Here is a 23,947-nt window from a genome sequence, read left to right on the forward strand (position 1 = left end):
AGATGGGCACTATATTTGCCTTTTTCCAATCATCCGGGACCTGCCCCGATCGCCATTAATTTTCAAAGATACCAGCCTATGGCTCTGCAATCACATCAGCCAACTCCCTCAGCACCCTCAGATGTATTGTGGACTTGTGCGGACCCATGGACTTGTGCATGCCCAGCTTTTCTAAAAAGCCCTGCACCTGTTCTTTCACCACTGAGGGCTGCTCAGTGCAGTAGTAGCTGACATTATTTGTGAGGCAAAAAAATCATTAAGTACTTCAGTCTTTTACACATCATCTGTGTAAAATGCCTCCCCCATTCAGTAAGGGGCCCACCCTTTCCCTGACCTTCTTTTTGTTACTAACATATCTGTAGAAACCCTTCTTATTATCTTTCAGGTCCCTTGCTAACTGCATATCTTTGCCCTTCAGAATTTCACTCCTGCATGCTTCAGAATTTTTATACTTTAAGGTATTTGAGAAGTATTTTTATATTCCTCCCTAGTCATCTGTCCAAGCTTCAACTTCTTGTAAGCTTCCTTTTTGTGTTTAAGCTCACTGAATATTTCTCTGTTAAGCCAAGCCAGTTGCCTGCCATATTTGCTATTTTTTCTGCACATCAAGATGGTTTGTGCCTGCGCCCTCAATAACGTTTCTTTAAAATACAGCCAGCTCTCTTGGATTCCTTTCCCCTTCATATTAGTCTCCCAGGGGCTCCTGCCCATCAGCTCCTGAGGGAGTCAAAATCAGCTTTTTTGAAGTGCAGAATCTGTATTCTGTTGGTCTCCTTTCTTTCTTTTGCCGGAATCCTGAATTCAACCATCCTGAATTCAACCTGAATTCAACCATCCTGAATTCAACCATCTCATGGTCACTGCTGCCCAGGTTGCCATCCACTTCTACTTTTCCTACCTATCCTCCCCTGTTTGTGAGCAATAGGTTAAGAGGAGCCCAGACTCTAGTTGGTTCCTCCAGCACTTGCACCAGGAAGTTGTCCCCAAAACTCTCCAGAAACTTCCTGCACTGCTGTATTGCTCTCCCAACAGATGTCAGAATGATTGAAGTCCCCCATAAGAATCAGGCTTGGGAAACTCCCTCACATCCTCAACTGCTAAGATCGATGCAAATAATTAATTTAGTTTCTCCGCAATAACCTTATCTTCCTAAGTGCTCCTTTAGCATCTCGATCATCCAGTGGTGCCACTTACTGTTTGGTAGACTTCCTGCTTCTGATGTACTTTAAAAAATTGGTGTTAGTTTTTATATTTTCCTAGTTGTTCTTCAAATTGTTTTGCCCTTCCTAATTATATTTTTACACTTTATTTGCTAGAATTTATGCTCCTTTCTTTTTTTTTCAGTATGATTTCACTTCCATTTTTTAAAAGATGTCCTTTTGTCTCTAATGACCTCCTTTACTCTGTTCGTTAGCCATGGTGGCATTTTTGGTCCTCTTATTTTTTTTAATTCATTATTATTATTTGGAGTACACATTTACTTTGAGGCTCTATAGTTGTGTTTTTAAAAAAGTTTCCATGTATCTTGCAGGCATTTCACTCTTTAGATTAATCCTGTTGATTTGCATTTACCTAGCCTCCTCAGCTTTGTGAAGTTCCCTTTTTTGAAGTTGAATGATACTGCCTTGAGTGTCTATGGTATTTCCCCCACACACATACAAGTACGAGATGTGCAATGAATAGAGGATCAGTCTGCTAATTGACTCATGTCTAGCTTTCATTTCTTAAAATATTGAACTATTGAAACATACACATAACTTTATATACTGATATTCACTTATAGACACTGTTGCCCAATTCCTTACAGAGGGATCAAATTCTCTGCTGTCATAAATCTGACTTCAAGGAAATGACATCAGCAGAGAATTAGGCCCTTACTGCTTGGGGATTCATTCAGCAACAATGAAAGCCCTTTACGTGCATTTGTTTGTTTATTCTGAGATTTATAAAATGCATTCCATTGTGTGTTGTAGTGCACTTGTATGCAATGGAAAAAGCACAATGGGAGATCTTCAGCTAGTATAGATCAAAGTAGATCTATTGAAATCAATCGTGCTATGCTGATTTTTTCCAGTTGAAGAGCTGTCTTAATATTGGTATACATAAAAAAGAGAAACCAAAAGCAAACTAACACAATTTATCAGTTGGTGCTTACTTTCTTTTTCCCACTCATTCTCTCATTACTGAAATGCCCCACCACTGAAGAGATCAATCAGAGTTGCACAGTCTTAGTGCTATGCATACAGTGACAATTTATATGCAAAACCTGGCAAAGTACAAATGATTATCCTTTATGCTATATATTTACCATACAATAACTTGTTCCTTGGATTATATCTTCACTGACAGTGGCAAATTCACCTCTGTCAGATAGATCTATCCGGATCAATTGAGCAGTCAGTGAAGACCTGATCAATTGATCCAGAAGTCAACGCATTAAAACCACCACATCAAGTGGTGTAGCGCTGTATCGATGGGAACTCATTTCCCATCAGCGCAGTGCAGTGAAGATGCCGTGTGGAAGAGGAGTTACGAAGTCAACGGTAGTTACTCAAGCTACTCTGCCAATTTACTTTCAGACCAGGCCATGGTCATAATCTATCATTATCACATCCTGTACTGAAAAGTCTTGAATGTTGCAGTGTATGAAAAGCAATATGCTGTAGCATATGTGTGAAGATCATGCATCCTATGAATAAACTGAACAATTGTTGATTTTTCCCTTAGGATTATAGCATTGCCAACCCCAAATATTAAAAAAAACATGATTCAGATCCTCCAAAAGTCATGAAATTGGCTTCAATGTGAGATTTTTAAAAAATGTTGGATTATTTTATTTGCCTTCTGGTGTTTCAGCCTTTAGGTATCATGTTATATCAAGTTTTTCCCTGAAACTGAGGGCTAGAAACTTACTTATTTTCTAAATGAAAATAATTTAAATGCTGATATTCTTACATAATAAGCATGACTTCAGGAACTGGGGCTTTAAGAAAGACATTAAATATCGTGAGACACTCAGTAATTTCATAAGAATTGGCAACGTGGTAGAAATTTACAGGTCTCTATGGACTCTAGTGGTCTCTATTTCTCCCCCTGCCCACTCTTTGAATAGAAGATATTAATAATTCCTATTAAAAATCAAGGGGAGTCATCCATATCATGCAAAAAGAGAATCGCACCCCATTCTTCATAATTTTAGGCTTCTCGTGATTCATTATTTTCATCTTCTGCTCATTCATAAAGGTCCAATGTTACATCTATGTGGATCTCTTGAAATGATGAGGATTTATTATTATTTCTATAAAACCAGTAGTGACTCCAAACCTCTACTGAGCAACTGTGAATGATGGTTTTCAGTGGTATACAACTTGGCCAAATTTCTGTGAATTTTCAAAGGTATGGCAAAAGGCACATCACTGACATCCTTTGCTAAATTTCAAATCCCTGCTCCAAAGCATGGAGCTGCTGGAGCTTTTCAGTGAAATAACTGCAAGAATCTTTTAACATGAGCAAAACAATGTATCTTTCTTTACCTAATATCATTCTAAGAAATGACTAAACTATTCACTCTGAAACTTTAAAAAAAAAAAAAAAAAAACCACAGCAGACACCAGACATGGAAAATTTCAGCCATAACAATTAAAGTTTGGCAAAGTTTTACAAAAAACTGAAAACGAAAAACGTGAGGCAATCACTACTATAGGCTGGAGTTTTAGCTCCATCTATACAATTTGACTCTTTAAAGTGGCCTTTTTCATTTCCTTCCTCTCTCTCTCTCTCTCTCTCAATGATCTTCCTTAGTGAAGATAACTGGGTAAAGAAGGAAGTGTAACAGACAGATGTGTGACTTTTGAGTCATCATAGATGACAAAAGAAAGGGAAAATATGCTGAGAGGGCTCTCTCTTTCTCTGTCATCATGGTCCCCTTCAAATACACTTCTGTCTCATTCTGTTTGAGAGGCTGTACAATCAACAGAAAAAAATAAATGCTCCCCCAAATCTATACCTACTGGTATAGATACTTTATATAATGCAATCCAAACTTTGCAAAGAAAATTTGATTCACTTCCATCAAAGATATAAGATGTCTCATAACTAATGAATGACTCATTTAGAAGCAGAGCCAGCTTTGATTTAAGGGAAGTGGTAAAAAGTTTCTCTGCTTCATTAATAAACAATGTACATTTCTAGTCCTGTGCCTTGAAAAGGTAACCAAGGAAACAAACAGTGCAAGGGCTGAAAGCCTATACCTGATCTTTCTCTAGAAATTAGACTTTTCCTAGACATAATTTAATCACAGTCTCTGCCCCATAGGCCTCTAGTTTTATACTTTGAGGTTGGTGAAAATCATGACCACAGGTTCCTCAGTTTTTAGGAGGACTCCATGTAAGTTTGTGGCTGTGGCAATGAATACCACCCAGGCTACTGCTGATTTCCACTAGGTCACCGCTAGTTTATCGCAAACTAGCTGCACTGTCACCACTGTAGGCATGCTATGTGTACAGTGGTGCAGGCTCTCACCTACCCTGTCTTCTTATGGTCCACTCACTGCTTGCTGCCTTCCCCCAATTGACTACAAAGACTGCAGAAGCCTATGCAGAAAGGCAGTTGGGTCCCCTCAATCACAAAGTCTTCCACCATCCAACACAGTTCAGAAAGTCCCTTCCCCCTCTATAAATAAATTGATCAAATAACATTGGCTTAAGTTAATAGATAATATTTACCCTCTTAATTCTATATGAAGATTTTCTCTAAATTGCCTTCTTCTTAATTAAGAAAAAAGCCCTAAAATGTCTCAACATCACTAAGTTATTTTTATTTCTTCCAAACAGTACTTTAAAGTGTTAAGGCCTTGAAAAAATTCAATAAGTATGAAAAGCAAAATGCTATTATCTACACTGTGATCATCATTAAAATTTAAAAAGTTATTTGTAGATAATTCATGTGACCATAATATTTACAGAATACCATAAACATTGTAGTGACAAAACTTAGGCAAAGGGTAAAACCAACATTTTAGCTGGTCATTCCCACAGTATTCACACGAGATAAATCTCTTCTAAGCATTCCTCCTCCTCCTCTCCTTTTCCCTCCCATCCATTTGGATTTTGAAATCAGTTTATATATAAAAAAAAATTGACCCACATATAATCCAAGTAGGCGAAGGATACTGTAGTAATGAGCCAGGGTAGGCCCAAAAAGTAGGATTTCCTGCTAGTTGCCCAACCCCGATGAGATGGTAAGCCATTGGGTCAGGGATCTCTACTCGCACCCCTCACCCTTTGGAAGAGCTCCCCATAAACATCCCCATAAACATCCACAAAACTACCTCCTTAAAACTCTCCTTTGTAGTAAAGTCTACAAAAAACCTGGTCATGTGTGCACTGATACTGCTGACAATTATGCTGACTAATATTGTCTCACTGTTTCCTTGTCCTCCCCTCATCTATGTGTCCATACTCATGTGTTGTCTCTTGTCTTTTGCTTAGATTGTACATTCTATGGGGCAGAGAGTGTCTTTTTGGTTTTTGGTTCATGACGAGTCTTTCAAGGAGCTGTGGGAACACAAATAATAAATAAATCAGAAACCTCTGTTTCAGCCCTGACTTATTGAAGTTGACAAACTGTTCAAGAGTCATGGAATCTATGGATCTCTCTGGTCCTCCACAAGAGATCAGTCTCCAGCAGTATTCTATGGGGCTTTGGAATTTACTTCTTTGCTCATACATAATTCCTCTACTACTACATGCCAGAGACCCTGAAAAGGCTTATATGGAAACTTTGGCTGTTACCGTAGCTCCACAATATATATTAGGTAAGTTTCAACATACAATATTTAAAGTAGATGTATAGTGTTATGTTATTATATTTTCTGCTAGATGATAGCTTTCATAAGCAACACCTTGGGAAATGACTTCTTTAATATCACCCAAGGTTATTGCTTTACAAAGTGTAACAAGCTAAATCATTGGCATTTGACTCCTCGGAGAGCCATAATAAAACAATACAAAGGACTTTTATGTCTTTCTCCCCATTTTTTTGCTGACAGCTGCCTATGGAGATAACATATATTGTTTTCATTTCTGTGCACTGTAACCCACACTAGAGTTCATAAAACATGTGCATGTTCCTTGTGATTCAGCAAACTCAGTAAATGGTAGAAATATATTAAGTTTGCACATTTTTAGTAGGAACGTTAGGGAATAGGAACAATGACCTATACAAGAAGCCAGATCTCACAGGGATATAAAGTAGATTGTCCATTGTAATAGAAGACTTCCAAAAAAAAGTGGTATACTATCTGACTTTCAATGTCTCAAGGTAGTTACAAGCATGACTTCTTTTATTTAAACAGGTATTTAAACAAACTTGTTTATGACTGGAACCTGTGCTGTTGGACAACACGAGAGACACCAGACTTGTTTCCAAATATCTGCTACTGGAGTGGACAATTGGTATATGCTGTGAGAATACAAGCGTAAAGCTAATGGAAAACATAGATTAATATAGAAGATCTTTAGATTTGTATTTGAAGGACTTTGGCCTATGAGTTCTTCAGATCTCAGGTATGGTTCAAAAACCTCCACAAAAGTTTGGGATTTAACCTCAAGCCACATGTAACTTTTCACTAGGTAAGTCTCTTGCTGAGATCTGAGCATATTTGTAATCAAATGTTTGCCTTCCTCACCACCAAAATAAAAATCTAATAACACTTGCCTTTTTACATTGACTTAATACACTATGTGTGGGACTTTCAAAAATACTCACTTTTGGCCTAACGCTGCTCCCATTAAAGTAATTGGAAGTTAGGTCAATGCTGGGAAGTTTGTATACAGAAGAATAAATTGTAATTATCATGATAAGGAATGTGATCCCTCTCAATGGAGCAGCTCAAGTATGTTTTGTAACTGGCTAAGGGTATGTTAGAGTACTTTGGGATGCGGAAGAGTCAGGTTCAAATTCCTGATCCACACCAAGCAGAGCAGGAATCTGATCATGGGTCTCACATGTCCCAAGTAAGTGTTGTAGCTATTGGGCTATTCTGAGGGCACACAGCCCTGGCCTGCCTTCTGTGTGATTTAGGCATGCCCAGAGCTCACCTACTGGTTTTTGGCCTGTTTGAAAGATAGGCAGGGCAATGCCTAATTTGAGAATCCACCAGAGGGTAAGCCTCTGAACAGTTCCTTAGCTGTGAAGTGGCTTCAGGACTTAGGCAACTTTGTGCCTGGTTACTGGTGGACACTAAGGCACCTGTGGGAATTTAGGAGTCTATGGGGTTAGGTGACAGCTGAGCAGTGTGTTTGAGATTGTCAATGGTGCCTAAATGTTTGATCTAAATGGGGCAGTTAGGTGCCTTTGTGAATCTGGCCATTCATACCTAAACACAGATTTAGAAGCCTAATTTAAGCCCTTTTAAAAAAAACCCTAGCCTACTGTGATGGGCACTATACAAACCCTAAGACAGAAATATGAGCAGTACTCTTGCAGCTGCTCTGTCCCAGATAAAAAAATGACATGTTAATTGCTATGGACATGCATCCCAAACTGCCCGCCATACTTGTTACTGCTAATTACAAGATCCTCGCAAATACTAGTAATATCATTCACTTGCTAGTGGTAGATATTTAATTAACTTGGTTCATCAAGATTTGAGTGATGTTGGTGATGGAAAACTCAACTTAACAAAATAAATATAAATAATAATAATACCTAGCTCTTAGATGATGCTTTTCATCAGTAGATCTCAAAGTGCTATACAAAGGAGGACAGTATCATTATCCCCATATTAAAGATAGGGAAACTGAGGCATGAAGCTGAAGTGACTTGCCCAAGGTTAGCCAGTAGATCTGTGGCAAAGTAGTGGCTAGAACCAAGGTCACAGTTCAATGCTATATTCACTAGGAAACACTGCCTCCCACATATCTCTAAGACAGCTCCTCTCCTTCTTTAGTCTTATTCACAGCTGGCTACCTCATCACCAAATTACTACTCACCCTGAATTGGCTCAGGTCCTCTAGCCAGCAAGTTAAGGGGATGGAATGAAGGCTCTGAGTATTCCAAGCCCTTCTTCACCCACCTGCTCCAGGGAGGAGTAAGTTGACAACTAGCCCCAGATACTCCTAGGGGCCAAGATCCAGGGAGCATGTAGAGGTGAAAGGGGGTGGGGGAAGGTTCTTACTCCTTTGCATGAGCCCATAGTTTGGAGTCGCAGTCTAGGCTTTTATGAAGTTTGGAGGACTTTGCACCCCTTATGTTGAGCAGTACATTACTTCAGAAGCAGTTTCACTAAAGTAAATAAAGTGTGGTGTTGTTTGTTGAGAGAAATACTGGCAAAATCTTACCCTCTGAAATCTAATTTAATTATGCCTTCCTTTTAAAAGAAAAGACTCTAGTCAATACTTTTTTTCAGCATTCAATAATTTGTCATTAGCTTTTGTAGGACTGGGGGGAGGGGAATTGTCTCCCTTTCATTCAGAGTTTAACATTGATAGCAAATATGTATGAAACTTCTCCAGTGGAGAAAGACTGTTCCACCTTTTTCATAAAACCAGCAGAAGACCAAAGCTGAAACCTTTCACTAGCTTAAGACATTTCACAAAATGACCAGCCACCATCTCTCCACTGTTTTGTCATATTCATCTGAAGTGTGGCTCAAATGAATAATCATCTTCAACAGTGAATTGCTTGGAAGTTAAAAAGTGTACCCAAACCATTTGATGGACTACTGCACCAATACAAAGTGTGGTAATATGACTCACAAGGTCTAGGATCAGCTTGAATAATGAGGAATTCTGACTAACCTTCATCCTCCATTCATCTACTCTGTGACTTATTAGCTATATCTTACCATTCACTTTGCTGATTCTTTGTGGTCTGCTTGTCAGATAGTTAGGTTACATTTTTAGGCCTGTGCAAATCCATCTATACCACTTGGGGTCCTTTGAAGACCTTAACATGTGGCCTAAACCGAAGAGAGAGGTCTCTATCATTCCTATGCTCTGGGGTGACTCATGCTTTGACTGACATATTATTCATACATATTTTAGTCCTCCTCTATAGTATGGAATGAAGGCCCAGTGCAGGAAGAGCTTTATATAGTTTTTAAAATAGTTTGTAAATGATCGCCAGTTTAAAAGGAACACAGTACTGGAGTTTTAAATTTCCATCTGAAGAAAAAGGGTCTTGTTTTACAGTAACTCAGTGTTAATTCACTAGAATTCATAATACAAGGCAAGAGATATTTGGAAGGATAGGTGGAATTTTCAGGTTTTGGACAGTACATAGAGAAAGCTTGGTGAATTTAGTTTAGAAATACACACTTTACCTTGGTCTTTTTACAGTTTATGTATAATACTTACCCTTTAAGTTTTGCATCCATTTATGCTAATGTCACACACAGTTTGTGGGGTATATTGCTTAGCTAGATGAGATTCTCAGTAATCAGGGCCAGGACAGCAGTAACTTGGCAGAAAACCTTGTGTATTAAACTCTGGTTTCAATATCCTGTTCCCTAAGGAATCACTGACAGTACAAAGGCAAAACCCTCCAGTGTGACGTGTAAGTGGATCCCTCCTTAAGATCCTTAACCAAGCCCTAGCAGTGATTATCTTTATAATGGAGTTTAAAGAACTGATTTCCAGGAATCCCCTGGGGGAATAAAATCACTGTTGGTTAAATGAAAGGCAGTTTTGAGGTAACACATGCAGAGGCAGACAGGAGATGCAAAGCATCACACTTTCTTAATGAGCCTCAGTGCAACTGTTTAGTCAATAGTATTGTAACTGGGCATAGATAGAAGCAATTTTTTCTCTATGTTGCTTTTGCTTGAGTAGACCGTGGGTCAGCTTAAGGAATGTAGGTGTATTTTTGTTATGGATGATAAAATCTGACAGTCTCTTGGTGTCTGCCTTTCAACATTACTATTGTGAGAGATATACCTTTGCCACCCACCGGCCCTGCTCCCATTTAGAAAAGATTCAATAGATTGATGCTTAAGTTCCAATATATGCTTCACAATTGTACTGACTGTTAAATCTTCTACAGCAGCTATTCTCAGTTATAAAACATTTGACTGGAGATCTCTCTCTGGTTTGGCTTGTCTTTATTTTTTTTCATAGTTTTCTCCAAAGAGTGGGTTTCTGGAGCATCATCTTCATGAATGTTTTGTTTTTTTTCAGTTGAACTGTATTAACTTTTTTTTATTCCTCATGACAGCTGGGCTGATTGCTCTATTTTAGTTTTTCATTGACAAAAGAATAAATATGAGGTTATGAAAATATTGTAAGAATTTAAACAGTCAAATCATAGGTGTGAAAAAAATGTTTTTCACAACCCTTGTTATATATGCTAAAAGTTAAGACTGCTCAAAATTGGTAGTTTCCCTCTGCCCTAAACCTTCACATGAATTTAATTGTCCATTATTTTCTGGCTTTTGAGTCATCAACTTTTCATTTTCAGTGAGTTTTCGAGCACCCACTTTTTTGTCACAGATAGTAGTTAAAAATTTGCAATTTTGCCAATTTGCTATTACTAGGCATGGCTGAACTTGATGTTTATTCATTTAACAGTTTTGACAGATAACATCGATGTTTATTTTTAATCAATTTACATGTTCACAGTTGCAGGAAATTATGAGGAGGGGCAGAGGGAAATCAGACAACAGTGAGTCCAAACAATAATCATTCAGTGTCAGTAGATGCTGAAATTCAAAAAGTGAAAGCTTTAGAACTGTTAAATCACAAACTCTCAACATCACATGTCAAAATATACAAAGTAAATATTCTTAAATCAAACAAATTCTCAAGCAGCAATTTCTTACTTTGCCTATTTGAAATGTCAATCATCATTTAAGGAAATTTTTGTTTGTTTGTATATATGTGTACATGAAATCGATGTTTACAGAGATTGACTGACTGAAAAAAAATCGAATTCTTCCATGCTTAATATTACTTTCCAGAGTTGCAGCCATCTTTCATAATTTTGGAACTGTGGTGGGAAAACTGAGAGTTAAGGCAGTATATATGTGTCATAGCCATTGCTCCTGGTTTTTTCTTATTTGCTTGTTTGTTTTTAAAATGACTTTTAGGGATTTTATTTTTAACAGTTACAGCAGCCAGCTTCTTATTGAATACTTATCCCTAATTTTTTATCAATATTGATATAATTAATGTATGTATGTATGCCGGTGTTTTAAACCCATACTCCATTACATACATAAATTAGTTTAATATTAGATTTAAAAGATTTCTATTGTAAAATAACAATCACAGTTTATGAGTTCCCCATGAAAACCAATGATTATTTTTCCTATTGCTTTGCCATAACAAATAGCCACTTCTAAAAAAAGCACCGGAATCTGTTCCTGAGCATCTGAGTCTATGAGACATGAGTTTCAATGAAACATTTGGACAGTCAAAGTAAGCAACGAATGGTTGAGGCAGAGGCAGAGCCATTGACTTTTCCTCTGCTCCTCCAGTATATGCCCAAGTGAGCCCCTGTGACATTCAAGGTGTGATTCCTTTCCCTTATACAGCAGAACTACAAGAGCACACTGACTTCTGCAGTCATATGGGTGGCAGAGACCCCGGGGCAAGAAAGAAATTGTTTTTAATCCATTTTGCCCTTTGACGTTTATTTTCTTTGTGAAACAGGCAGCAACTAAAATTGTTTGAGACATAGGATAATTTATTCACAGATGATCTAAGACGAATCCCAATATGTATATTTTTCTGGCTAAATGAATGGACAGATGCAAGGCAATTATTAAGATTTATGCAAATGATAAAAAATTCCACATAAATTTGTATCAGTCTGTATGTGCTTCCTCATTTTCCCCTTTTTTGGTGTCTATAATAGCCTTGTCAGCCTGTCACCTCTATAATTTCTCCACCTGGATCCATTTGGGATCAGTGCCTAGACCCTCACAAGCACACAGGGATCACGTTGTAGAGTCAGGACCATAGGTCTTGTAAGTGCTATGGAACAAATAAATAGAGAAAGTTTGTTCTGCCAGCAACCACTAGGAAATCCCCAGGAGGTCAAATTAAAATGTAATTTTTAAGAGATATCTCAGGTATTTTTAGCATATGCATTTTATTTAATTACAAGAAATAACTTATACATGGAACACAGTACTAATGCTGCTATACAATACCATGACTGAATTCTCTATCTCAGGCCTTCAACAGGTTTCATTTCCATATGTGAGGCAGCCTGCAAGAGACAGCAAAAAGAATGACAATGGTGAGTGTCCTGCAGGATGTGTGGAATTTTATGCTTCTCACTGAAACTTAACCAAAGCACAAGAGAGACTCAAAGAGCCTTTGCTCACCAGAAGCAATTAACATTACCCCATGGGACTCTAGAAACTCTCCAGCCAGGTAATGGTTGCTCCTTGGTCACACACTGCCCCCAACTTCTTTCGTCTCTGCTTACAAGGAGAAAAGTTATTGAGTTATATTTTGCAATCTTTCTAGCTGCACTTAGTTACAATAAAATCCAAATAAATGTAGGATTCAGCTGCTGCACTGGCAGGGTAGATGCCTGACTGAAAACTACCAATGGCAATATGCCTATTCACTTGCCTTTGTGATTGGTACTGAAAGCACAGAACTGTATCTGCTTCTAGAAGGTTCTCTGTTTTTATTGACCAACCATCCCCTCCCCTCCTCAAAACATAGCAAATGCTTGCTGTGCAGATTGATAGCAACGACATGATCCAGGTCAATTTATTCCTAGATTTTGTATATGCCTACAAACAAAAAAACAAACACCAAAATATCCATGTTGTCTTTGGATATTTACTTGCCTAAAAGGATGTTTATGACTGCTCTCCAGCAGTCTGAAATGCCATAATAAATATGTACTGTATGGACAATGAGGGGTGCCAACCTCAAAAAGATTACTACCACTATTCAGATTTTTTTAACTGAAAACATTTTGAAATATAAAAACAGGCCAGTAATCCCAGATTACATATTTAAAGTACTCACAGACCAGAAAATAACTATTTCTAAGCAATTTGGGGTTTGTATAACTTCTGTTTATGGTCATACATATCCATTTTTGCAGAATGGACTATTTTAAACAATAGGAGAAATCCCATACATCTTGACTGCATAGTAAAAGTCCTCAGACAGTCTTGAATCTTTACATCGAATCTGCTTTGCAGCCAGGGAGTTAAGTTTGAAACAGAAATTCTCAGTGTATTCAATAGAATTCACCCTATAGTTTAAAGAACCCCCTGTAGTACAGGACAAATTTAAGACCCAAGCTTCAATAGATCTATATCCAGCAATTCTGACTGCACTGAGAAATTTGCCTGAGTAAAAGACTATAGGCTAATAAATAAAAACCTTTCACTGTTATTACTGACAGTCAGCTTCCAGTGTTTTCTCTCCATACCTGTATATTTGCTGACAGATGTTAACTAAGTATTTTTAGAAATAAAATAACTTTTAGCACCATGGGTCAATTTCCGAAAGAACGAGAACTGGTTACATGGAGTTTCAATCTTTCAGCACTCCTTTCCTGTAAATCCATAGAAATCATCTATTCCCTCTTGGCAAACTGCTAACATTAACAGTATTACAAACAGGGCTGAAGAGAAATATTGCCAAGTAATACGTTTAAAATATCTAGGTCACATTTAATAGTGAAAAAAAGTATTTCAGAGACCACAAAGATCAGGGCTGAACAAGCACTGATTTGGCTTATAACACTATAATATACATAGAGGTGAAAATTGGGCCATCCAGTTATCAAAATGTGGACAGAATGCTGAAATGTGTTGCTACAAATATATATTGAGTAAAGAGGTAAAGGAACAGCTCCTGAAACTCTACAAGAGCAAGATGCCTAAGTAATACTAGGTACATATCAAAGAGAGAGAGACTACCTAGAGAAGATGCTGTTGCAAGGAGTGTCTTTGGGTATAGACTGGCACAGTAGGAAATGGGGATCTAACATAAAATAAGTGGGCAATGAAGAGTGAGCAGTATTTGACACGGGAGACAAAGGGTACCAACTCATTCTGGTAAAAAGTATGAATTATTTGTCATCATTACTTGACTTTTATGTCTCCTCCATGCAATGGTACCACCAAGCAGCACAATTCCTCCCTACAGTGTAATGGGAGACTGCCGTCTCCTAAATTAGAAATACATTTCTTTAACACCGAGATTTTCCCCAGAGAGCTCTCATGCAAGTAAAAACTTGGTGCAACAATGCTTAGCTTGTTGGATGTGATGAGATCACAAACTAGTGCTTTGGCTGCAGATAGAGAAAATCTCATTAGCATATAGATTCAATAAATTCCACATCAAGGGCAAAATCAGTTTTCAGATGCCTGTTTTACCCTGTTAAAAGATGCACCCTAGAACTAGATTATTCAACATTCTTGACACTTAATCAAGGTTGGCCAATATACAGAGAGTGAGCATAAGTGAAATATGTGTTCCAGCAATATTTTAGCTAAACACTAGCTTCTGCTACCCTCAACTTTTCAATCTCTCAGCTTTTCAGGGTTGCAGGCAGTATTTGATCACTTTAGGCATATTTCCATATCTTCTTATTTTCAAATGGTTTCATAGTAAATTAAATATGGTATAGCACTAGGTCCAAACAAAAACTTCAAAGAAACTAGAACAATCTGTAAGGAAATGGTAATTTGAAAAACAAAGTGAAAGAAGTTCTCATACATCAGTGAGTGGAAATAAATCCCTTTGAATTAGACAAAGAAGATGACAAAGAAGGAGAAAAGCCAGACAATAGGAGTTTCACTGTAGAAAGTGAAAACACAACCTGAGTTACTTGCACCTTATGCAAAACTTCAAACCATAACAAGAGTGCGCAATCAAGCAAACAGCTCATTGAAGAACATATTTGAGATACACCAAGAAGTAGGGTTGAAAACAGAAGTCAATATTCATATTTCAGGCCTTTTTAAATTTGAATATTAGCTAAGTGCATCTATGAGCTTATTCTTTTCTTCTTTGGCAGGACAAAAACTTGGAGTTTTGGGATGAAATTAAAAAAAAACACATATGGCACTTTCGACCACTCTTGGGTTAAAATAGAAAAAGAAAGAAGGAAAGAAAGAAAGATAGAAAGAAAGAAAGAGCACGTGCACCATTCCACTGTCATTATTCATTGTGTCAGAAAGGATGACAGTGACACTATATCTCAGTGTTTAAGGCATTCTTCTAGAAGGGGGCAAGACCCAAGTTTAAATCCTCACTCCACATCAATCTCCCACATCCAGGTTGAGTGCTCTAGCTAATGGTTAGAGGGGTGTGCGTGGGTGCCTTTGCCAGTTGCATGAGATTAGATAGGCTCTGAGCACATCTACCAGCTAAGGTCCCAAGAAGCAAGATAGGCAGAGAATCCCTAGTTTGTTAATCATATTGGGATTTAGTCATGGCTCAAGTGCAAGCAGGACTGAGGCATCTGTGCACCCAGCTGCACAAATTTAGGTGCCTCGGAAACTTTGTTAGTAGAATCTTAGACTCCTACAGGGTTAGGCAGCAGATGATCTGCACTTTTGTAAATGCCAGTCCGATCTAAATGTTGTATTTAGGTGCTTGGTCTCAGTACAGGAGTAGCTGGTGAAATGTGGGGACTCCTGACCTAAGAGGTCAGAGTAGATGACCCAATGGTCCCTCCAGCCTTAAACTTTATGACTCTATTAATGATTAAGTTAATTATTTATTTGCTTCTGCATCACACTTTGATTCTCTTGCCTTTTCATTCAATCCCTTGTTATTATTTTATACCCCTTTTTTTAATTTTGTCCTTCCCTTTCCACTATATCATTTGTTTTTTCTGTATTACTTGATTCCTTTAAAACAACAATTCACCTGTTTTGGGTGAAGTGAGGCAGGTGCATCCCTCATAAGCTGTCACTTAGGCACCTAAGTCACCTGGTACAAGGAGAGGGGTACCCAGCTGTGGATTATATGGAGAAATAAATGCCTAAGTCTGGGTTACATGGAGGTGCCTATCCCATGAGAGGTGAAGAGCTTAGTATACTTCCCTCTCACCAATATCTTTCATTGGGTAGTTTAGGCAGCTCCCTATCTAGTGTGCTGGCTTTTGTGGATCTCATTCTTAGGCACCTCCCTCTCCTCATCCATTGTATAGGGAACCTTGGCACTTAATTCAATCTTTGTAGATCACAGAGTTGTTCTAGGGTTCTTCTGGGGCCCTAAAAGTTAGGTGTTGCAATGCTGAGCAATTCCTAAGTCCCTTTATGTATTCAGGCCAGAGTTCCAGGGCTTAGAAGTCAGCTGCCTAGTGGAGAACAACTTAACAGGAGCTTTGGGCATATGTAACTCAGTCAGCATAAATAAAAGACACAGAGCTTAAATAGCCAAACTGTACCAGACCTGACCCTATGATCTCAAATTTCTCTCTAACTGTAAAAACGGACCTGCTGCAAGGTCCTGAACGCAACCATCATTCTACCAAGGGGCAACATTTATTAATACAGCAGGAAGAGGGCTTGAGGAACTAGGAAGGCTTTTGAGAAGATAAGAAAACTGCAGTTATTAGTACAAGCCCTTATGCTACGACTACACTGACGACGGCAAAGTCGCTGCCATCAGATCGATGTCTCTGGATCGACTGAGCGGTCAGTGAAGACCTGCTCAATCGATCCAGAAATCAACTTACTAAGACCACCTTCGCAAGTGGCGTACCGCTGCGTTGACGGGAATGCAGTTCCCGTTGGTGCAGGGCAGTGAAGATGGCGCACAGAAGAGGAGCCCAGAAGTTGATGGGAGTTATGCAAGTTTTTGCATAGCTTGCATAACTCCCGTCGACTGCTGCAGAATCCTGGAGGTGAGTGTAGACAGGGTCTTAGAAACATTTAGAACCCATGGGAGGTGCTTAAATATGGTTTGTATCTGTTTATCTACAAACCCAATCCTATTAGTTTAGTCTTTTGCAATTTAGAAGAAATTTAGACGAAAGGAAGAAAAGTAGATTTCAGGGCAAAAATTTGTGTTTTCATATTCAGTTTTGGTATGCATATTTTGATTTGATTCATATGTAAAAGCTTATACAAACTGACCTCAGGATTTTATTCCCTGAAAATTCAATCCTTCCCCTTTTTTCAGATGTAGTTTTCTTTGGTCAAACCTGTAAGCCAGCCCTACAAAACAAGAAGCATTTGGTGAATAAGCTTTTGTGGAAATCAAACTATGAAAAGTAATTTAAAACATCAAAACACTTCAGAAAATCCAATTTAAAAATCCAGTAACGGTAAGCACTGTAACAGACTATAAACAAACAAGATCAGTCTCTCCTCCTTTCTACCAGGATACTCCAATACAAATCAGAAAGAAAGGACCTTGCCATCAGAAGTCACCACTGTTGCTACAGATAGCTTTTGTTGTGCAGCCGTGGAAACATGTCGCATTAGTTTTACTACATTTCTGCTTTAGTGCATATTTCAACAGTCACAGCTAGGGCAAAGACCATAACTCATATGCTCATGTAGAGTAGTCTAATTTCTATTATACTGCAGTTTTGTGTGTTTCCTTAAGTAACTAAGGGGATTGTTTACCAAGAACAGTAGGGAACTTAAATATTAAAGAAGTTACAGGAATAAAAGGAGTCTGTCATCTTTCTGGGATCCACTGGCGTACTCAGTATAGTTCCTCCCCCAGGAGTGTGGCTAAACCTCCTCCCTGGTGCTTGGTAGTTGGAGTGACTTCTTCTCTCTCCTCGCATGGTCTTGGGTTCTTTCTTGTGATTCCTAGTGCCTTCACCTAAGATGGCTTCTTACTGTGCCCATAACACGGGATGCAGGAGGAGCCGTCCCTTGAGAAAATGAATAATGCTACCACTGGTGGCAAGCAGAATAAAACCCAAAACACAAGAAACCAACACAAACCCTAGCAAGAAAGGATGCTCTGAAAACCAGTAACAACCAATCAACTAATTCTGCACGTCCCAACACTTACAGCTCTTCCTAACCTCAGCTCCCACCCTGACACCCTCCCAGATGATGGCAAGCTGAGGATGGATCCTGAGATAATTGCTGTAGCACTGTGCACGTTGACCAGCTTAAACAAGAATAGGCCCCTGACAGTGTCTTCAACCCCGAGTGCGGTAGGGTCCTCTTCTGCCTCACTGGAGTTCCATGGAGGTCCTTGATGTCTGTCAGTAGCAGCCACTGAATAGGTTCTCTGCTTCTCTGGATGCTGGTCTGACGGGATGGAGCTGGTTGATCCATGGATTATATCTCACAACAGTTCAAAGATGCCCTTTGTGGGGAGGAGGAATTCATCAGAGACTTCCTGAGCTATTCTGCTTCTCTTAGCTCCCAGCTCAAACCTGAAACTCAACCTTGTCTCTTTGTCAGGCTGTCCTTTCCCACCGAGGGGCTGAGTAGTAGATCATTGGTCCAGCAAACTGCTTTTTCAGATCACCCCATGCAGAAGCCTCCGTATTGGCCTTAGCAGGGGTTTCTAGTGCATTCTGTCCCCACCCTGACCACAGGCATGCTCGGAAATGGTGACACAGGGCTCCTGTAGCCATTATTGTGTAGTCCATAGAGTATGACCATTTACAGGCTCAGTCCAGAGTTCCAGGAGCTGGCCAACTCCAAGGGTGGGTCACTGCTGAGAAAATATTTGGTGTAAATCCTGGCATTCATTTTTTGACATTTGACACTTCAGAGGCCTAACTTTTCTGACTAGGAGTCAACTGACTAAGAGGTCAAACTGCTGGTGCTGGACATAATAGCAGCAGCCCCAGCATCAGTCCAAGGGCCCTAATGGCCAAAACATCCCAAAACCTGAATTACAAATTGAGGACCAACTGTACTCTCCGTTACTGTAGTAAATCCAGAGAAACTTTGTAGAAGACAAGGGAGTTATGCTGGTGTAAGTCCAGGGTAACTGTGAGAACAGAATTTAGTTCTGAGTAGATCTCCAAAGCGCAGGGAATAAGCTGTGTGAAAACAATGGCATGTTACGAATGCATAGGCTGGAAAGTATTAGATGCTAACCCCACCTCCACCTTGATTTCATAATAATGCAAAGAAATGTCTTTGAAGTTTTTCTCATTTTCACTCTAGGCAAAAAAAACAGTTTTCCCCAGTGAAAATGTTTCCCATTTGGCCAGAATGAAACTTGTGCATCATAGTGCAGGGGAGGAGTCAAAGGCCAAATCTGTGGTCCACTATTGCCAGCCTCAAATGTTCAAAAATGAAGAGTCAGGCTCACCAAAAATCATGAGATTGGCTTTAAAACAATGAGATTATATAAAAATAATACATTTAGTGTTCTTTTTATTTGCCTTCAGCTTTTTTAGCCTTTTGGGTGCACTGGGGTCACATTTGGAAGCTTTCTCCACAGCCACAAGGGCTAGAAATTTACTTTTTCTTTAAGAATGAAAGCAGAAATCATTATATATCCACTTGACTCCAGGAACTGGGGCTTTAAGGAAAACAATAAATGTCATGAGAGTTGGCAACGCTGGTGGTCTCAAAATACTTGTGTGATCCTGGGCAGTCAATTAATTCCTCTGTGGTTTATTTTTTTCCCTTTGGTAGAGAGGGGGAGAGAATCACCTTTCTCAAGGGATTTGAAATTGTCAGATGAAAAATACTAAGTATGCTCAGATCAACAGACAAGCATACTCATGATCATTGCAATGTGCTGTACAAAAATGGTGATTTCATATTATGAATTGTGATTTATTTTTTATTCAAAGCTAAGTACCAGTGTGCTCCAACAGTCTTTCAAAAATTAAGTTGTGTTTATTTTTGTCACAAGTTGTACATTAACCTATTTAATCAGAAAACATTGCTACATTATGATTAATTTAGTACAAATAAATGGGTTTTTAGTTTACAGTTTAGAACTTTATTTTTCTCCACTAGAACTTTGAGAAGTTTGTTTGTTTTCAAGATTATGTTTGCCAAGGATATTGGCTTTCTATAATACTTTATATTCCATCTGTTTGTCCGATTGTTATTGTGTTATTTACTCTGTGTGTGTAAAAAGGTTTAACTCAAGAAGGGATTAGCTGCATGTAGCCCCACTACCAAAATTTAGGCAGTCCAGTTTCTCATATTTGGGGAAATAGCAGGGGTCAGCACACCCACAGTGCAATGAGTGAGCCTCACCCTGGGAAAACCACCTTCATGATCATGGTAAGTACTAGGCAGGAAGGGAGACAGTAAGCTGATAACAGCTGCTCTGACAACACCTAAACAATGCTGGAGCCCTTTGCTGTGATGGGCTGGCTAGACCCCTTATTGGGATTGCTAAGCAGGTTTCTCCAGGAATGACTTAGCCCCCATGAGCTGCTAAGTGGTCAAAGCCTCAGAAGGATTTAAAGAGACAGACAATCTCTCAGGCAGATTAGATAGTTAAAGGGAATACTGAGGTAGAGACTACTGTCTGACCCTCAGATTGGAGAGGTTGGAGTGTCTGGGATAAAATAGGTCTACCTAGGACTATAGGTGGATTGCCGTGCCTCCACCTCCCTGCCCATGTGAACTCTTCTCCCCATCCCCTGGGTATTACAGCTGGATGCTCAGTTGAAAGGTTTCATCTATATATATATAAAAAGAAATTAATCCCAATGGGCCACTGAAGGGAACTTTTGGATGAAAGTGTCCACATGGGATTCCCCCAAATCATCCAAACAGAGAGAGGGGAAGAGGTATGCCCCAAACCTGGCAGATCCTCTCCATCTTCTGCCTGAAGGCAGAATAATCTTGCACTAGCTCCAATTGCTCTTTTCCCAGTTCTCTGCCACTGCATCTTTAGGATCTCTCTCTCTCTCACTCACACACACACAGCCATAGCTGATCCCAGGACCACTGGTGAAGAGCTATTCTGCAAAGCCAATACAACTCGAGGGTGTATAAACTTTTCTAGGAAAGATCCAGAGGGAGGGAGAAAAAAGAATTTGCATCCCCTTTGCCTCACCTCAGTAAGACCTTCTTCACACCCCCAGCCTCCCCTCTGGACTCAGACTGTATGAAGAAGGCTTTGTCACGTCCAGGAGGTAGGAGAAGTTTCCACAGAGCCCCACCTCCTTGTGGAAGGAGGAGATCTACATATGGAGGTTCCCCCATGTGCAGATCTAGCTGGGTATGCTCTATCCCTGTGTTAAGGAGATATCACACATCATTTATCAGAAAAATGCTTAAGAAGCTATGCATGAAGATGAATCAATAGATGAGTTTATGCAAAATAGAAATAGTCAATTTAAATTGTAATCTTATCTAAAAAAAGATATGTATGGTTGATAAAGGTAATAGTCTTGATGGATTAGACTTCTGTAAGGCATTTGGCTTGGCACTGCACAACATTTTAAAAAATTAGAATGATATAAAATTAACATTAACATATTACCTCACCCATCTTATCTTTCTCATATCCTGGGACTGACACAGCTACAATAACACTGCATATATAAAATTAACATAGCACACATTAAATGGATTAAAAATTGGCTAAATGGTAGGTTTCAAAATGTAACTGTAAATGGGAAATCATTGAACATGAGTTTTTGGTGGGATTCTTGGCCCCATATTATTTAACATTTTTTATCAATAACATGGAAGAAAATATAAAATCATCACCGATGAAGTTTACAGATGACACAAAAATTGGGGGAGTGGTAAATAATTAAAAGGCCAGGTCACTTGCACAGAGTGGTCTGGATCACTAGGTAAGCTGGAAGCAAGCAAATAATATATTTTTAAAATATGGTTAAATGTAAATGTATACACCTAGGAACAAAGAATGTATCCCATTCTTACAGGATGGAAAACCTATCTTGGGAAGCAGTGGCTTTGAAAAAGATTTGCAGGTTGTGGTGGGTAATCAGCTGAATATGACTTCCCAGTGTGATACTGTGTTCATAAGGGTTCATTCAATCTTTGGTTACATAAACAGGGGAATCTCGAGTAGAACAGATAGGTTATTTTACCTCTGTATTTAGCATTGGTGCAAACTCTGATGGAATACTGTAAACTGTTCTGGTGTTCACAATTCAAAAACAATGTTGATAAATTGAAGAGGGTTCAGAGAAGAGTCATGAGAATGATTAGAGAATTAGAAAACATGTCCTTCAGTGACAGAGCTCATTGACTCTATCTACATAACTTAACAAAGAGAAGGTTAAGAGGTGACTTGTTACAGTCAAAATATCTACACAAGCAACAAATATTTGATAATGCTTCTTCAATGTAACAGAGGAAGATATGATTCTGCGGCTGGAAGTTGAAGTTAGACAAATTCAGACTGGAAATATGCTGTAAATTTTTAAACATTCGAACAATTTACCAAGAGTCATGGTAGATTCCCTATCTCTGGCAATTTTTAATTCAAGATTGATTTTTTTTTTTCTAAAATCTATGGTCCAGTAATTATTTTGGGGAAGTTCTATGGCCTGGGTTATACAGGTCAGACTAGGTGGTGACAGTGGTTCTTTCTGGTCTTGGAATCTATGAATCTATTTAAAATCTTTCTTGCAAAAAACTGACCTTACTTGAATAAATTTGATAGCTATCAGTTATTTTCCTGACTCATCTCAATGCAAAAGAAAGATTTTTTTATACATCAAGATAGTGCAACTTACCTTACCCTAGCACGTCAGGAAGTACAGAAGCTGTTGGTGTTAGGCAGCGGGTAAGGAACACTATAAAGGACAAAACAGAAACCACATGAAAGCAATAAAAGAGATGATATTGTATAGAGACTGGACAGATTATAGTAAGGCCAGAGAAATGTAAACATTGCATATGCATAAATGGATAATTAAGATCATATAGTACAAAGCATCATTAATAAGAATAATAATATTGTATACAAACTGAGAGATAAAAGACCAGTTAAGAACTGTACACAGAACACAAGACAGGAGCAGCAATATTATTCAATCACTTTGTATCTTGTCTAACAAAATGAAAAGCACATATTTTTCTAACTCATGGATCCATTTTCTTAGGCACAGTAGAAAAGAAATTAAAACATATGCAAATAACTGTGTAATTGATAGGGCTGTGCATGAGGCTTATATTCATAATAATATTTGACTTGGATTTTGGGGACAAAAATTTGAATATTAATTCAAATAGTACGAAAATAAATCTCCACTTGATAAAAAACATTCCCAAGCATGAGTTATAAGTTTCTTTCCATATTAAAAAATAAATCTTGAGAAAATTTTATGGCTATTTTTTCTTTATGATGATAGTAATAATCACACTATGTGAAATTAGGTGTAAAGCTGAGCAAATAATGGATTTTCAGTTCACTGGCAATTCAGAAAAAAAAATATTTGGTTTGAACAAAATGTTCAACTCAAAACATTTCATTTCAATTCTAAGGATTTTTTAAAATTAAAATAAAATATAAAGAAATTTAGAAACAAAAAATCATTTCAAATTAAAAAATCAAAACATTCTTTTCAAAATGGTCAAAACAAAATGTTTAGATTTTTTCAGAATTTTCACCTGAAACGATTTGGCAAAAAACAACATGAATTCACAAAATGTTTCAGGGTCACTGACCTGCGCTTTTGTCAGGAAAAAGTTTTGGTTGAAACATTTCATCCAGCTCTAATCATGCACTCAGAACCCTGTTGTCTGGCTTTGGAGCTGTAATGATAGTAAGACTAGCAATGCCGTTTAAATGATTAACTACTTTACGCCAGCATGGTTAAATTCACATCTGCATAAATAGGCAGCACAAGTACTATGCTCTACTCAACATTCAAAATGAACCATGTGGGTGGACCATGGAGTCCAGTCACTGGGCCTCTACGAGGGTACAGGTGTCTGTCACACAGTATTCTTTTCAGGACTGGAACTACGGTCTGACAATGATGCCAGACAGTGTTAAGCTTTGTAACCCTACATGATATGGTTTGAACTTTAGGAAAAGTTTAGTTTTATTTGAGGAGGGCGAGAGTTATG

At 38.4% G+C, this 23,947-nt stretch overlaps 1 long non-coding RNA gene and 1 other non-coding gene across 2 annotated transcripts; both read right to left on the minus strand.

Annotated features, from left to right (window-relative positions):
- Positions 1-12,082: 12,082 nt before the first annotated feature.
- On the minus strand, positions 12,083-17,117 carry LOC137162871 (uncharacterized). The gene is made up of 3 exons (XR_010922535.1): positions 17,072-17,117; positions 12,332-12,427; positions 12,083-12,213 (listed from the first exon to the last, which is right to left on the minus strand). It is a non-coding gene; the product is annotated as an uncharacterized lncRNA (long non-coding RNA).
- Positions 17,118-20,027: 2,910 nt separating this feature from the next.
- LOC137163158 (U1 spliceosomal RNA) lies at positions 20,028-20,187 on the minus strand. The gene has a single exon (XR_010922642.1). It is a non-coding gene; the product is annotated as a U1 spliceosomal RNA (small nuclear RNA).
- Between the last annotated feature and the right edge of the window lie 3,760 nt (positions 20,188-23,947).

The sequence above is a fragment of the Emydura macquarii genome, unplaced genomic scaffold, assembly GCF_026122565.2.
Source record: "Emydura macquarii macquarii isolate MOO-44397 ecotype Brisbane River unplaced genomic scaffold, CSIRO-AGI_Emac_v2 contig_2473, whole genome shotgun sequence".
NCBI lineage: Eukaryota > Metazoa > Chordata > Testudines > Chelidae > Emydura > Emydura macquarii.